The sequence below is a fragment of the Octopus bimaculoides genome, chromosome 7 (assembly GCF_046866305.1).
Source record: "Octopus bimaculoides isolate indiv1 chromosome 7, ASM4686630v1, whole genome shotgun sequence".
Classification (NCBI taxonomy): Eukaryota; Metazoa; Mollusca; class Cephalopoda; order Octopoda; family Octopodidae; genus Octopus; species Octopus bimaculoides.
Window position 1 is genome coordinate 43,894,948 of NC_142934.1, and position 16,379 is coordinate 43,911,326.

Consider the following 16,379-nt stretch of genomic DNA (forward strand, 5'->3'; position numbering starts at 1 on the left):
CAAAGATCAAGAAGAAAAAATCTTAAATATAAAATAAATGACAATAAGTAAGATATTAAAATGCTATCTTAGAAATTTTTATGATTTTCATAGTGAGTTTTATCTTTAAACATCAGAACTAATTAAATGTTTCATGTCATTCTTCAATATTTGTTTTTGTTATTATGGATACTTACATTTCTCTGAAGTTTTATCGCCATCTATAAGACGTTGACTTCCTATACGTAACAAGGGTCGATTTAAAAGTTTTTAGGCTGATTATGAAGAAATAATACTAGAGCTGTGAAATCTTGCATGCATTAATTTCAACTCTCCTTATTAATTACTGCATTGTTTACTTTCCAGCAAAACTCATGCCCGACTATTCAAAGAAGACTTCAGATATAACTAGTAGTGACTTCTCTTGAAACTGGAAAAAAATTGGCATCGTGGTGTTATTAAGTATCTGCACCCATCAACTTAGTATCTTCAGGTTGTCTCTTCTGAATCTCTGTTCTGTAAGTTCAAATCTAGGATTACTTCCTAAACAAGAAGAAAAAAAAAACATTAGTGAATCTTCTGATAGCAGTCTTCGCATTACCAAAATAAAACTTATCCTTGTAACGCGAGATATTTAGGAAGTTATCAAAAAGTAGATATACATGAAAACACACCGGATCTCAATTTGAGAGAGTAGGTTGCTTCTCCTACTGTCGCAAAGCACGATTTTCTAATGAACAATGTGCAGTAAGACACCACGGGTATCAGTGTTTAATGTTAATCCAGAGGCACACGCTGAAAAAACTCACTTCACTCAGTTTGGTTTTGTAAGACTTAGTTATATATAAATATAGTTTAGATACGTGCTTCAAAGATTTCCCACCAGAAACTCTCTTGAGCCGAAATATCAATGCCGTATGCCAAGCAGCAGTTCGTCCATCTTTCTGTTCTGAATTAAAAATCCGCCGAGATAGTCTTTGCCTTTCATCATTTCGGGATCGATAAATTAAGTACTAGTGAAATACTGGGGTCGATGCAATCACCTAGACACCTTTCCCGCCAAATGCCATGCTTTGTGTCTATACTAGAAAGGGTGACTATTATTATTATTATTATTATTATTATTATTATTATTATTATTATTATTATTATTATTATTATTATTATTATTATTATTATTATTCAGCACTCTTATTCTTAGAACGTGCGTTCACTGCACTACAGAGCGCAGCTCTGTGTGTCTTGGGTATGTGCTGTACTTTGTTGTGATGCTCTTATAGTTACTGCATTGAAAGTGTTTCACGTAGGATGTGTATCATGCCTAGTAGTGTTATTTTTTGTATGTCATATATACTTGTTAGTCCTGGTGTTTTTGTTATGTATTGTCTGAATTTTTTTATCATACCTTATACGCCCACTGTGATAGGAATGGTTTCTGTTTTTAGATTCCACATTCGAGTTACCTCTATTGCCAGGTCTTTGCATTTTGAAATCGTCTCCACTTCTTTTAGGAAACGTTGTCATCTGTTGGTATTGATACATCAATTAGAAAGCATTTTATTCGTCGTGATCTTCATGTTATTATTATTATTATTATTAAGATCATCATCATCATCACCATCATCATCATCATCATCATCATCATCATCATCATCATCATCATCATTATTATTATTATTATTATTATTATTATTATTATTATTATTATTATTATTAATTTCTTTTCATTGTTGTTGATCTCCCATATTTTCTACAATCTTATATAAATCTGCCCCCCACCCCTCACATCGGTCGCAATTGGCTTAAATGCAACATTGTATTTTGGCGATTTCATATTCTACGATATGTTTTTGCTGCAGTTTTCTTGACTTGATTTCTTGGTTCTGATTATAGTGTTTCTTCTTCTTTTGCAAAGTACGAACTGAAGAGGGTATATGTGGCGGGTAGTATATTTCTCCCATGCTGGGTATTTGTTTTCATGTCTTTAATTATTGTACGTAGTGAATGGTGCATAGTTGTACTCTTTTAGAAGTACTTGTGATGGGTGATGCTGTTGGTTTGATATTGTTGTGTTGGCTATAGTTATTTTTCTTAGGTGTTTAGATAGAAGATTATATTTTGCACTGGTTCTGTAGATATTGGTAAAGATTTATGCAACTATTCGTGTTTATCGTAGCTGCTTTCTGATTTTAAAATATATTGTTCTTACTTTCATTCACCGAGTCTATTTTCATTTCGTTTTCCTTGACAGTTCCTTTGTCACTTTTCGAGCTACGAGTTCCTCAAAATGTATCGATAACCCAAATCTATTACAAATATTTCCATTCCAGTTCTAGATATACCATGTTTTCCTTCATAGCATGTCAGTTTCGAATCACATGTTTTAAATTACCATTGCTACGTGACTGTCATATACCATGTTTCAAATATAGCAAAACCACATCTTGCGTGTTTCACGTTAAACTCTTGGCATATTGCACAGTTAATATGTGAATATGCTCTGAGATAGGAAGGACTGCGCTGCTTATAATGATATGGCCAACCTTCTCATTGTTGTGATGCCATAATCTCCCCTTAATGTTAATTCTTTTCTCTATTTTATCTCTGTAATCATTTATCATTACGTATTAGTGTTATGTGGTTATTCCTGAAGTTATGGGCTGCTGTTGCAGGCGTTCATTCTACAGTTTGGTTTCAGATTGTGACACAAATTAAGTAACTTCAAGGAACGGGTAAATCGATTACATTGACCCCAGTGCTCAAATGGCATTTATTTTATAGACCTCGAAAGGACGAATAGTAACGTCCAATCGGCGGAATTTGAAGTTAGAACGTAGCGACGGACGAAATGTTGCTAAGTATTTTCACCAGCGTTCTAACAATTCTGCCATCTCACCGCCTTGCATTCTCCTACACATTAAGAAACAACTGTTTGTGTTTATTTAGCGTTATTTTATTCAACTTATCAAATACTGTTTGCTTCCTGTTGATATTATTGTTCAGTATATCAGAGTTATATAATTGTTTCAATGTGTATCAGACAACATCGCATTTGTGCGTCGGAGGTAGATATATTCTGTCTTCTATAGTTTGGCATGCGGACTTTAGGAGCCATTGAAATTTTCTCTCTGTTTGTTATGCTGGAACTAAAGACCGTAACTGTAAAGGATAACAACTAAACACCTTATCTTAGTCACAGTATTGTGGTGAGTATTTAAAAATTCGATTGACTTTCTCATATGCTCTTTCCTGTTTTCTCGTTTCTTTCTGTTTCATTTTATCAATTTCTAATACTCCCTCACTGCTTGTATGATTGATTCTTGTGATATTATCGGAATCCGGGATCTATTTCGAATATCATACGCTTAGATTTAATCAATTTCACTCTTTTTATTATAATGTTGGCATTGAACATTTAAATTGGTATAAAGAAAAATGTGCGAACTGCATATACGAGTGTACAGTAGAACGTGAAAAAAATAACAATGCCTTCATTAAGAAGGTAATAGAAATATAAATTAGTTCAGCTGTACTTTATGATTTCTTTCTTAAAAACTGTAAGCATATGTATGCTTTTCTCCAAAGAATATTACGAAATGTTGCTTTACTAAAACAGTAGTAGCCATCTTGCACAAAACAAATACATACATGTATGGGTGTATATACATACATATATACACACGCAAGCACACTAACACACACGGGCATACACACACACACACACACACATACACACACACACATACACACACACACACACACACACACACATATATATATATATATATGTATATGTACGCTCATGTATACACGTATACACATCTGTGGTAATTGTAGTTGTGCTCACACACTCACACTGCCACACCCAATCATATGTGAACATACACACACACATACACACAGACACACACACAGACACAGGCACACACGCACGCACGCACACAACCACACATATATTTACAAAGACAGGAGAAGAGGTGACGTGTCTGAATTAAAAGAGATAGATTGAGAGTTGCACATATAAACACATACATACTCACATAGTGATTCATATTTTCCCAAACAAAGTAGAAGTGACATAAATATATGAAAAGTGATATTTAGAAGCTAATTAAGTATCCAGTATTTTAAAAGTAAGACGCAATCTCTTGAGAAAATGGTTAACAGCGTTATTGCCTATCAATATAACGTGTAGTATAAGTTATTGCGAGATCACGTGAGAATGCTATTAAATTTAGTGTAAATTTTTCCCAGAAATTGAAAAGTGACAAAAAACAATTATACGTATATGTGTGTGTGACACTATGTGTGTGTGAATGTGTGTATGCGTGTGCGTGTGTGGGTGTGTGTGTGTGTGTCTGAAAGAGAGAGAGAGAGGGGAGTTTGTGCGTCAGCAAATGTGTATTCGACTCTATGGTGTGTATGTAGCTGTATATATATATATATATATATATATATATATATATATATGTGTGTGTGTGTGTGTGTGTGTGTGTGAATATATATATATATATATATATGTATAGATATATATATAGATATATATATATGTGTGTGTGTGTGTGTGTGTATATATATATATATATATATATATATATATATATATATATATATATATATATATATACATATATATATTTATATTCATATTTAATGAATGTTTGTGAATCGGCAACATTCCGCTATTTACAAATATTTTTCTTCGGGTCGTTTTCGAAACTAATTTTCTGTTAAATATCGGTATTTCAAATATTTATATTTTCCACAAGGTAACAACATGTTGTATAGAACAACACTTTAGACTGTTCAAGACACTACTATATTATTCATGCTTCCGCGTTATATAAACTCATATATGTATGTTTGTATATGACTATGCTTGTGTTTGTGTATATATGTACATATGTATATATAAATATGTTTATATATTTATCTATATATACATAGACATATAAACGCTAACAAAAGTATATCTGTATATACATATATTTGTATATATATATATTTATATGTGTGTATGCGCGCACGTGCGTGCTTATGTGTGAGTTTGTGTTAGTGTGTGTATGCGTGTGTTTACGCGTCGGTATATAATAGATACAGAGTGCTCGTGCATAAATAGTTAGAGTGTTACACATCATTATGAGACAATAGTTTGGATTCCTGAAACGGTGATGCATTTTGTTCTTGCCGAAAACCCTTCGTTTCACATTTCTGCAGTCCACTCAGTTCATAAAAGTGAGCAATCTAATGACGGACTGACCTCCCTTCAGAAAGGTATTTGTATAAGTCACAGCGTCTGGAAAATCGACCTTTTGAATCTACGGCTATAAATGCCCAGTTATTATTTGGTTCTTTGATACAACTACATATATAAATACATGCGAACTTATATGCAAACACACACACACACACACACACACATATATATATATATATATATATATATATATATATATATATATATATATATACACACACACACACGCACACACACACACATATATATATATATATATGTGTGTGTGTGTGTGTGTGTGTGTGTGTGCTTGTGTATGTGTAGTGCGTATGTATTTCTACTGCTTTCAGTCGATTTTCACCAAGCTTTGCACACACTACGTATGTGCCAACGATAGTCATGCACTATAACGCTCTGCCCAGAGCTCCTGCGTAAAGCGAGAAACCGGGAAAAATGGTGTTTTACACAGGTCTTTCTCTTAAATCTTCTGCAGTTTTCAACCAGTTCATTCCCTTTTCTCTCTCTCTCTCTCTTGATTTCTCACGTCACTCTCTTTTTTTCATTCTCTGATTCTGTTCCTTACACATCTTCTATCTCACCCTCTCTAATAGCTTCTCTCCTTTAGTCTATGTCTGTTTCTTTTACCCTCTCCATCTCTCTCTCACACTTTCTTTAACTCACTCATAATACACTTACCAACGTACTAACCTTACTTCCTTGTATTTTATATTACTCGTGATTAAAAATCTGCTGTTACGGGTTTTGTCCGTTCTCCCTGAATAATAATTGGATTATTTTTTATTTTTGTTCACCAAGTCTGTTTCAATTCAGTTTTGCCGTATCTGCCTAAGAACTAACCTCAGTGTATTTCAATTTTGTCGTGCGTAAATATCTTGTCTGTACGATATTTGCACATTCTCCCTACAACATTACTTATTATTTTTTTTTTTTTGCATTCCGTCTATTTAAATACACTATTTACATTTCTCCCTCGGTCGAATAACTTTGTGCATGGGTCGTACATATGCCGTAGATGGGCCTCATGCAGCCTATAAGTGTATTACTAGCTAATTAGATATCAACCGGGCTACTGAGTTATCATGCGTTAGAGAAAGCTATCCTAAAGCAGCTCAAATTTTTTCATTCAGACTATTTTGTTGCAGAGATTTATACGCTCAAACGGGGTCTGTAAGTTCTGCCTACAAATTGACTTCCTTGAATATAAATTAGTCGTCTGTAACGACCTCTGTTCTTACGGTTTTTGTACGTTCTCTCCGAAAAATGATATAATTATTTTTCATCTTTGTTCACCCAGTGTGTTTAAATTCAGTTTTGCTACATCTGCTTAATAACTCAAGTGTTTTCAAGTTTGTCGTGCATAAATATTTTTGTCATTTCGGTATTTGTACATTCTCCCAACAAAACTGTCTGTGTGTCTGTGTGTTTAGTACGTATACATTTCTACATTTTGCAACCGATTTTTACCAAATGTTACAAACACATTACTTATGTGCCAAGGATGGTCATGCACTATAAAACTTTGCCCGGAGCTTCCGCTGGAACCTCCAGGTCTCCCTCCCCACAGATTTGGACTGAAAGTGGGCACTCCAATAATGCTGATGAGGAATTTGCATCCTCCAAGCGTGTGCAATGGGAGACAACTGGTGGAGAACAATATGATGCAACGTGTTACTGAGGCGATCTCCTTGTCCGGATGTGGACAGGCAGAGCACGTCTTCATGCAAAGCATCCCTATTATTCCACTGGAAACGGAAATTACCTTTACTTTCAGGCGGTTGTAATTTCTTGTTGGTGTAAATTTTGCGATATCGATCAACAAATTGCAGGGGCTAACACTCTCAGTGACAGGACTTCACACTGAGGAGTCGTGTTTCTCATAGGGGCAAGTGTATGTTGGCTGCTCCAGAGTGGGGACCAAAAACAATATATTCGCATTTTCCCCTCAAGGTAAAACAAAAAAATATTGTCTACAGCGAGGTTCTATAGGCTTTGTATGTACCTACCTCCACGCGTCTGTCAGACTACTTCGTCCAATAAGCTCACCATTTGTGTAAATGCCGCCAAAAAGAAGTGAATACGAAGACGGGCTGGTCAAGATGTTTATGAACGTCATGGAAATTTCCTTGAGAGAGTTTAGACAGTCCATCCCAGTCAACAGTAGTGTTTTCAGACATTACTATGTATGCGGAACAAACCGAGAGGCCTGCTTCAAGCACGGGTTGCTAGAAGATAGGGCACAGTGGGATGATACGATGGCAGAGGCCGCTGCATAAAAGTCTCAGCTTTGGGAGATTTTACAAGGTCCATCTCAGTCAACAGGTGTGTTTCTACTTCAGCATTTAGTGCACAAAGTCAGAGGACCAACGTGTTTCCATGACATGAAAACCTTTGATGGCGAGGTAAGTGGAACCTCCCAGGAGGCCTGCTTCAAGCACGGGTTGCTAGAAGATGGGGTAGTGTCATGCAATGCTAGCAGAGGCTGCTGCATCGAAGTCACCCAAAAGTCTCAGGGCATTGTTTGCAGTGATATTGCATGTCATGTGATCACAGTTCTTTGTGGTTCAAGTACAGAGACGCGGAAAGGGAAAGGATTTCTTCATACCTAGGATTCTCCTTATTCAATCGGGAGCGGAAATCAAATCTGGCATTTCCTATAAGTTTTGTGATGTCACGCAACAAATCGCAGGGGAAAACACTCTCTGTGGCAGGTCTTAATCTGGAGGACTCGGTACCAGCGCTGCTGAAGTTGGTGAATTTATACATTTTTTTTTTATCTTGGTACCGAAAAATTTACTGTATTGTACGTTTTAGAGATTTTAAATTTCAATATTCACTCTTTTTTATATGCATTTTCATCACATTCAGGTAATTATACACCCATATATTTCAAAGTTTCTCAGAAAAACCGATATTTTTCTCTATATTTGCGGTTGTGACATATTTCAAAAATATTTTGTACGTTTTCATGAATTTTAGTACGTTTTAGCATAGAATTGTGAACGATTTTTAAAAAAGCTTCGGCACCGCTGGTCGTGAGGGTAAATATGGAATTTTCTCAGAAGGACATCCCCTTACATAATAAGGATAACTATATGTGGCTGCTAATCAATAGGACAAATGAGCTTGTTCGGAGGAGTTGGAGAGCTTACCAACATGAAGCTAAGAAGAAGAAAAGAAACTTAGAAACATGATAAAAATTATTATAATAAGATATTCAAAAGCAGAAAAAATTCTCCACCTAGCCAACTACTGGAAAATTTTGAAAAATACTTATTTGAACTAATAGCAAATGGAAACTTCACGGAACACCCACTTAGAAAAGACTTGCATCTGATGAAGCTTAGAGACTTTATTAAATCATTGCAGAACAAACCAGAAATACTTGTATTGGCGGATAAAACTAGAAACTTATATAGACATGACTATATTACCTATAGAAGACTAATAATGAAAGAACTCAATGCTAAATATAAAATAACCACGACAAAGTATCTATTAGACATCAACTTAGAAATTAAGAACATTATGATGAAATATGACTTAGCGGATAGGACCGAACCCTTAAAACCAAATGAACCAAGGATTAATCTCAAGGACCATAAAAAGAACTTCCAAGATAATCCTGATGTTGGACTGATTTTCCCGACTAAGCTCGATATAGGTTGATTTAATAAATCTATTCTGGATAATATACTACCTCTAATAATTCCTAATCAATCTCTCAAATTATGGGTTGATACGGATGACATGATATATTGGTTTAAATCCATTGCAAATATACGTAATTATTCGTTTTGTCAATTTGATATTAACAGTTATTATTCTAGTATATCTCCTATTTTTCTTAACAAATCCCTAATTTTCGCAAACATAACCTCTCCCTCTCTCTCTCTCATAACTAGGGATAAAAATGACATTATTCTTTTAGCCAGGGAGACTATCATAGAATTTGAGGGTGCGCTATAGAGGAGGTCCGATACCCCTGATAATTTCGATATAGTTATGGGTCCGAGTGATACGGCTCAAATCACTAACCTAGTGCGTATCTTTTAAAGTGCCTTAATAATGAAATCCCTGAATTACAGGGAGGTTTATATAGAGATGATGCTGTATTTATTATCCCTAGTGACAACAAATCCGTCATAGTAAGAATGAGGAACAGAATTAGATAATTTTTTAAGGGCTTCAACTTAGGTATTACGTTTGAATTTGGCACAAAGGTGGAAAATGTCTTAGATACTACATTAGACATTAACTCAGGATTATACCACCCATATAAGAAACCAGGTGAAGTTACGAGGTATGTGAACAAATCATCAAATCAAACCCTAATGTGTTAAAATCGTTAGTTAAAAGTATTTCTAAAAGAATTACGAAATTATCAGCTAATGAAGACATTTTAATACCCATTCCCACCACTACAACTTCGCTTTGTCTAAGGCAGGATACGACCATGAAATTACTTTTCTTAATCCTGAAAGTACAACACCTACTAATAGTAGAAATAACGAGATTTTAAGTGAGAGGGGGAATACAGGCTTGCTTGATCGGGAAAACAAACCTACCAGGAAAGCATCCAATAAACCCATCAATTTAAACAAAAAGATAAGCAACAATAGGAAATTAGATGCTATTTATCTAAACTATTAGTTTAGATAAAAAAAGGTAGTGAGGCGACTGGGCAGATTATGCTACCCTCTAATGATAAGAATAATATTGGTAATATGGCCATACCTGATAATCAAGTCGTGATATTTTTGGAGGCGTTCAAAGAGCAGTAGATTCCGACCTTACATACGTAAGAGGTTTGAAAATAAGGATTTTATTTGGTATAATGTTCCCTTCAACTGTACCATGTCCACAAACATATATAAGAAATTTATGGCAATTGTAGAAAAAAACTCCCCTGTTTCCCATAGATATAACAGAATTACTATCTCATGAAAACTCTTGCCTAGTTAGTCTAAATACATCAGGTTTTGGGGGATTAAACTATTCTGCCTTTACATGATGTTCTACCGTACTGATCATATTATGTATATTTGTAATGGCTTTTATGTAAGTAAGTCTCCTCATTATATACCCGCTAGAAACTATGAGATCATATATGTAATAGTACCTGTAACATCGCAACTTATATAATCTCTTCGGTCGGAATACCTCCAACTTCCCTCCCATACACACTACCTCCTCTTTTAAGGTTACCTTTACCTCTTTCCAAACTCAAATTTTAATACCCTGTATTTTTTAACGTAAGTTATATATATATATATATATATATATATATATATATATATATATATATATAATCATTTTTTGATAAATTATATTATTTTGTTTTCTTAGTTTGATATTCTTACCTATTAGCCTCTTATCCCTTAAAATTGTTACTGTTCTTAAATAGAGATTTTTCAGCTACCAAGTCCATGTGAAATAATTATACTATATTCATATAAACATATAAATATTTGTATATGTGTATATATGCATAAGAGGCTAATAGGTTAAGCACATGCTTAACCTATTAACCTCTTATCCCTTATAAATCGTTATTTTTCTTGTTCATAAATATATACATTTTAGTTACATAAGTAAATGAACTGTCAACTCACTCTTGCCTTTCAATCCAAACAAACATAGTCCTCTAGTCTTAGATTTAGTAGTTGATAAAAAGACAAAAGAATTAGAAATGAACCACAATCCTTTAAAAGCTAAGACGCCAGTAAGCTTCATGCCTTTCTTAGAAGTGTAGTGTATTCTTAAATAGAATAGCGACGACATGGATTTCTTCCATCTTCTTGCCTTGTAAAGGAATTTCAGTAAAATAATATTAATATGTTCGACTGATTAAAATTCAATACAATGGACATGAGTTAAAATAATAAAATATGAAGTGTAACAAGCGAGTGGAGACAAAATATATAGTACGTGAATTTACTTGGCAACATATATATATATATATATATATGTTGTTGTACTTGGGGATGGTCATATTGCCAGTTTAGCCAATAAAAACACACGCACTGTATATTTGGTGTTAATTTGCTTCCGCTTTATATTACATTAATCTTAATCTTATTTCGGCCAGAGTTCTTTCCTCACACTTTTGTGACCTCATCAGTGGTCCTTTGTTTCCTTCCTTCTTATGTGTGTCTCACCTTGCTAACTATCAGCCATTTTGTATTTTGTATTCCTATTGCATGTGTCTACGCATGCGTGTCCTTCAATGTGTCTGTGTCTTTTGTAAGTGCATGTGTGTATGGGGAGTGTCTGTATCACCTATATACTCTGTTAATACGTGTTCGTTTGTATTTGTTTTTACTTATTTATTTGTTCATGTGTGTGTGTGTGTTTTTTTTTTGTTTTTTTGTGTTTAACTAAATTTTGTTAACGTATGTAGTATTTAATTCCATTTGTTTATCTATGTATTGTATTATACATTGTTCATATTATTATTGGTTTATGGGTAACATGTTGTCACATGCTGTGGTTTGTGGTTTGTTAGTGGTGTGTGTTAGTGGTGTGTGTTAGTGTTCCATTCTAGTTTCCTATTCAGGCTAGAGATAAACAAATGGAATTAAATACTACATACGTTAACAAAATTTAATTAAACACAAAAAAACACACACACACACATGAACAAATAAATAAATAAAAACAAATACAAACGAACACGTATTAGTGACAGTAACAATAGTAGTGGTAGGAATAACAGGATGAATGGGAGTAGCAATAACGGCAGTAATAGTAGTAGTAGTTACGAAGAAGACAACCCCAGAGGGGCCAACAACAGGAATACTAACCTCCTTGACACTCAATTCTTCAACATACATGACAAAACTTATGATATGAGCCGGGTATACCCGACAACATTACAAAAGAGTCGGCATCCCTAGACATACTCATGACCACATGGAAGCACTAGGACAAAACTTAGACAGATTTTAGAATTATACACTAAGAGACAGAGACAGAATAAGGCAGAGGCCCAACAACTTGGGAATATACCCGCAAGTGGCCTACACAAGCTCATGCAGCGCACGAAAAATGGAGAAGTGGTATGCCTTCCCACAGATAAGTCCGGCAGAATGTCAATAGACAGCCTGCCGAACTATATCCAGGCAATGCAACCTCACATCGCCAATACGAAGGTAACAACCTTACAGGCGCATGAGGAAAGGGAAAATGTCCTCAATGGCCACATGATGATGTGGACAATTGTTCTTAAACCCCAGAAGCGCACAGCCAACAACTTCCAAGCCTGGAACAATGATATCCCGACGCTGTATGGGCTCCGTAAGGACCACACAGTAACAACTAATACTGTAGTGGGACCACCAACAAGACCAGTCTGTGGAGCGAATGTCGCTAGTAACTACAGGATTTCCTACTTCCTCTCAATGATCCTACGCCCCATAATCCAGATGTCACCTGATGTCTGTGACAGCACGGAAGATCTCCTCAGCAGGATCAACGACTGCAACAACACTTGCAACCTGACAGGGTGTATAGTGGGTAGCATGGATGTGGTATCACTATACCCATCTATCGACGTGGATTTTGCAGTGGAAAAGTGCGTGGTTATGATCAACGAGAGCGAAGTTGAGTTCCAAAAAGTCAACACAGAAGAACTGGGCCTCCTACTTAGATTGACATATGACGATGTATATCTAGATAGATACGACCTTAGAGATTTCTGCCCTAGTAGACGTCTAAGAGGTAGACCACCTCTATGGCTAGGAAGACCCCTATAGAGAGATGGAGTGGATGGACCAGAGCCATACGGACCCCCACTAATATCCACCAGGTAAAGAAAATGATCGCACATGCACTAGGAGCTAGTATAAAGGTTACCCTAAAAGGCCACACCTTTAAATTTAACAACAAATTATACGCCCAGGACGAGGGGGCAGCCATCGGTGTTAGTATCGCCGGTGATGTGGCCAATCTCTTCATGGTATGGTGGGACAGAAGGCTTAAGGAACCCCTGACACAGAACTCCATACTCGTGACTGTGTACTCTCGATATGTCGATGATATCAACTTAGTGGTAAAGACAGCTACAAAAGAGAGTACCCCTGAAATAGAAATAGAAACTAAGACTATGGAGAGCATCCAGAAAATAGCTAAGTCCATCCACCAGAGTATTAAAGTTACGATAGACTACCCTACTAAACACCCTAACCATAGATTACCTGTATTAGATGCTGAACTCTGGCTAGAAACTAAGAACAATAAAACCAGAATCCTCCATTCACACTATACAAAACCTATGGCCTCCAAATACCTGATCCACCGGAACTCGGCTATTGCGGACAATGCCAAATTCAACATATTGATGGCAGACCTCGTCAGAGTAATGCGAAATGTCTCCTGCATGTGCGACCCTACAGAATTAAAGAGACATATACAACATTTCGTCCACCGCATGCAGTTCTCAGGTTACAGCCATAAGGAAAGGATCAGGGTATACAAAGGAGCTATGAAGAAGTTTGAAACAATCAAACGCAACGAAAGGAATGGGATTTGCCCACTCTATAGGAGCAAATCATGGAACACCATAGAAAGGACTAAGAAGAAAATAGGGAAGGCAAGCTCATGGTACGATAGCCACAAGTACCAGAGCGTCATGTTCGTCGACACCACCCCTAGAGGCGAACTGGCGTACCGCTTTAGAAGGGCCCTAGACAAACTTAAGCTAAGAATTAAGGTTGTTGAAAGGCCAGGCAACCCTATTAAATCCCTTATCAGTAGAACATACCCTTTCAGTAGAACCCCCTGCACTGATAGGAACTGTATCGTATGTAGATTTAGCCCACAAACGAACTGCAAAACCAGAAATGTGGTCTATAGTATAAGATGTACAGAGAGACGATGCAGAAATAAGACAATGACATATGTAGGCGAAACAGCAAGGAGCATAGGGGAGCGGGCAAACGAACAAACTCATCAGTTCTGTACCAGCACGCTGAGCAAGAACATAGAGGCTCAATCAACAACATAGAAATTAAAATCTTATCTACACATAGCAGTGATGCAGCACTTAGACAAATTACTGAAGCTACACACATAATAGAAGAGAAACCTAGCCTGAATAGGAAACTAGAATGGAACACTAACACACACCACTAACAAATCACAAACCACAGCATGTGACAACATGTTACCCATAAACCAATAATAATATGAACAAAGTATAATACAATACATAGATAAACAAATGGAATCAAATACTACATACGTTAACAAAATTTAATTAAACACAAAAAAACACACACACACACATGAACAAATAAATAAATAAAAACAAATACAAACGAACACGTATTAACAGAGTATATAGGTGATACAGACACTCCCCATACACACATGTACTTACAAAAGACACAGACACATTGAAGGACACGCATGCGTAGACACATACAATAGGAATACAAAATACAAAATGGCTGATAGTTAGCAAGGTGAGACACACATAAGGAGGAAGGAAACAAATGACCACGGATGAGGTCACAGAAGTGTGACGAAAGAACTCTGGCCGAAATAAGATTAAGATTAATGTAATATAAAGCTGAAGCAAATTAACACCAAATATACAGTGCGTGTGTTTTTATTGGCTAAACTGGCAATATGACCATCCCCAAGTACAACAACATCTGTTTCAACACGCGATTTCACATCAAAAATCTTGCAAAACAAATGTGTATATATATAGATAGATAGATAGATAGATAGATAGATAGATAGATAGATAGATGTATATATATACGAGTGAGTGGACAAATGAAAGAAGAGAACAACCAATTTATGAAAAGTTACATGTATGGATCAAAACAAGTTGATTCATGCGGTATTTTCCACTAACAGTTACCCATATATCAACATCAAACCACGACATGGCTTGACCTTCCACAAACCACCTTACGGTAATAACAATCCGATTCTTTCATTCATATACAAAAAATGGCTGACGACTAGCATCACACTTGAAACTCAAGCATACCAACGAATTTGAATCAAACTGCCATTATCCAAATATCATATATAGTCACTAAACCTGCTTTATTTTACTCTCTCTCTGTTAATTTCTGTCTTCCTTTCTGTTGAAGAGCGTTGGCTCGAAACGTAAAAGATTTTGTCACTTCCGAGCGTTAAGCTAATACATATTTATTGTTTACACACCCGTCATGGTCTTTTTTTTTTATTTTAATTCTCACTATATAAATAAATAAATAATTAAATAAATAAATAAATATATAGATATATGGGTATTGTATGTATATGTATGTATCTATATATATATATATATATATATATATATATACACACACACGCACACACACGCACACACACACATATATATATATATATATATATGTATATATATATATATATATATATATATATATATATATATACACATATATATACATACATATTTATATACGTATATGTAGCTATTTGTGCGTTTGTGTCGTGTCTGCGTTTTTCTCCCCAACCATCGGTTGACAACCGATATTGATTTGTTTACTCAACCATAACGTAACAGTTCGGCAAAAGAGAACGATAGAATAAGTACGACGCTTATAAAGAATAAGTCGTCGTTGCGGTTTCTTCGAATAAAAACATTCATGTCAGTGGTTCAGCATGGCGGCAGAATAATGACTGAAACCAGAGCTTGTACATATATATATATATATATATATATATATATATATATATATATATATATATATATGTGTGTGTGTGTGTGTGTGTGTGTGTGTGTGTGTGTGTGTGTGTGTGTGTGTGTGTGTGTGTATGTGTGTTATCTAATCTCTGTCTCCCTCTCTCTCTCTCTCCCTCGGAAGAATTTCCAATAGGAATTTCCTCGCGTGTCTATCTAATATGTAAAACTCCTTAATTCCTATCAACAAATAAAACATGTTTAATGATGAATAAATAATACCAAGAATTTTCTAACTTCATCTGTATATATATATATATATATATATATATATATATATATATATATATATACATACATACACATGCAAAACGCATACATAATTATTTAACAAGAATGGTGTTGACAGTGACATTGAAGTTTATCCAGCTAACCAATTGTCGGGCTGTGGTTCATCTTAACTTAATATCTTTTCTC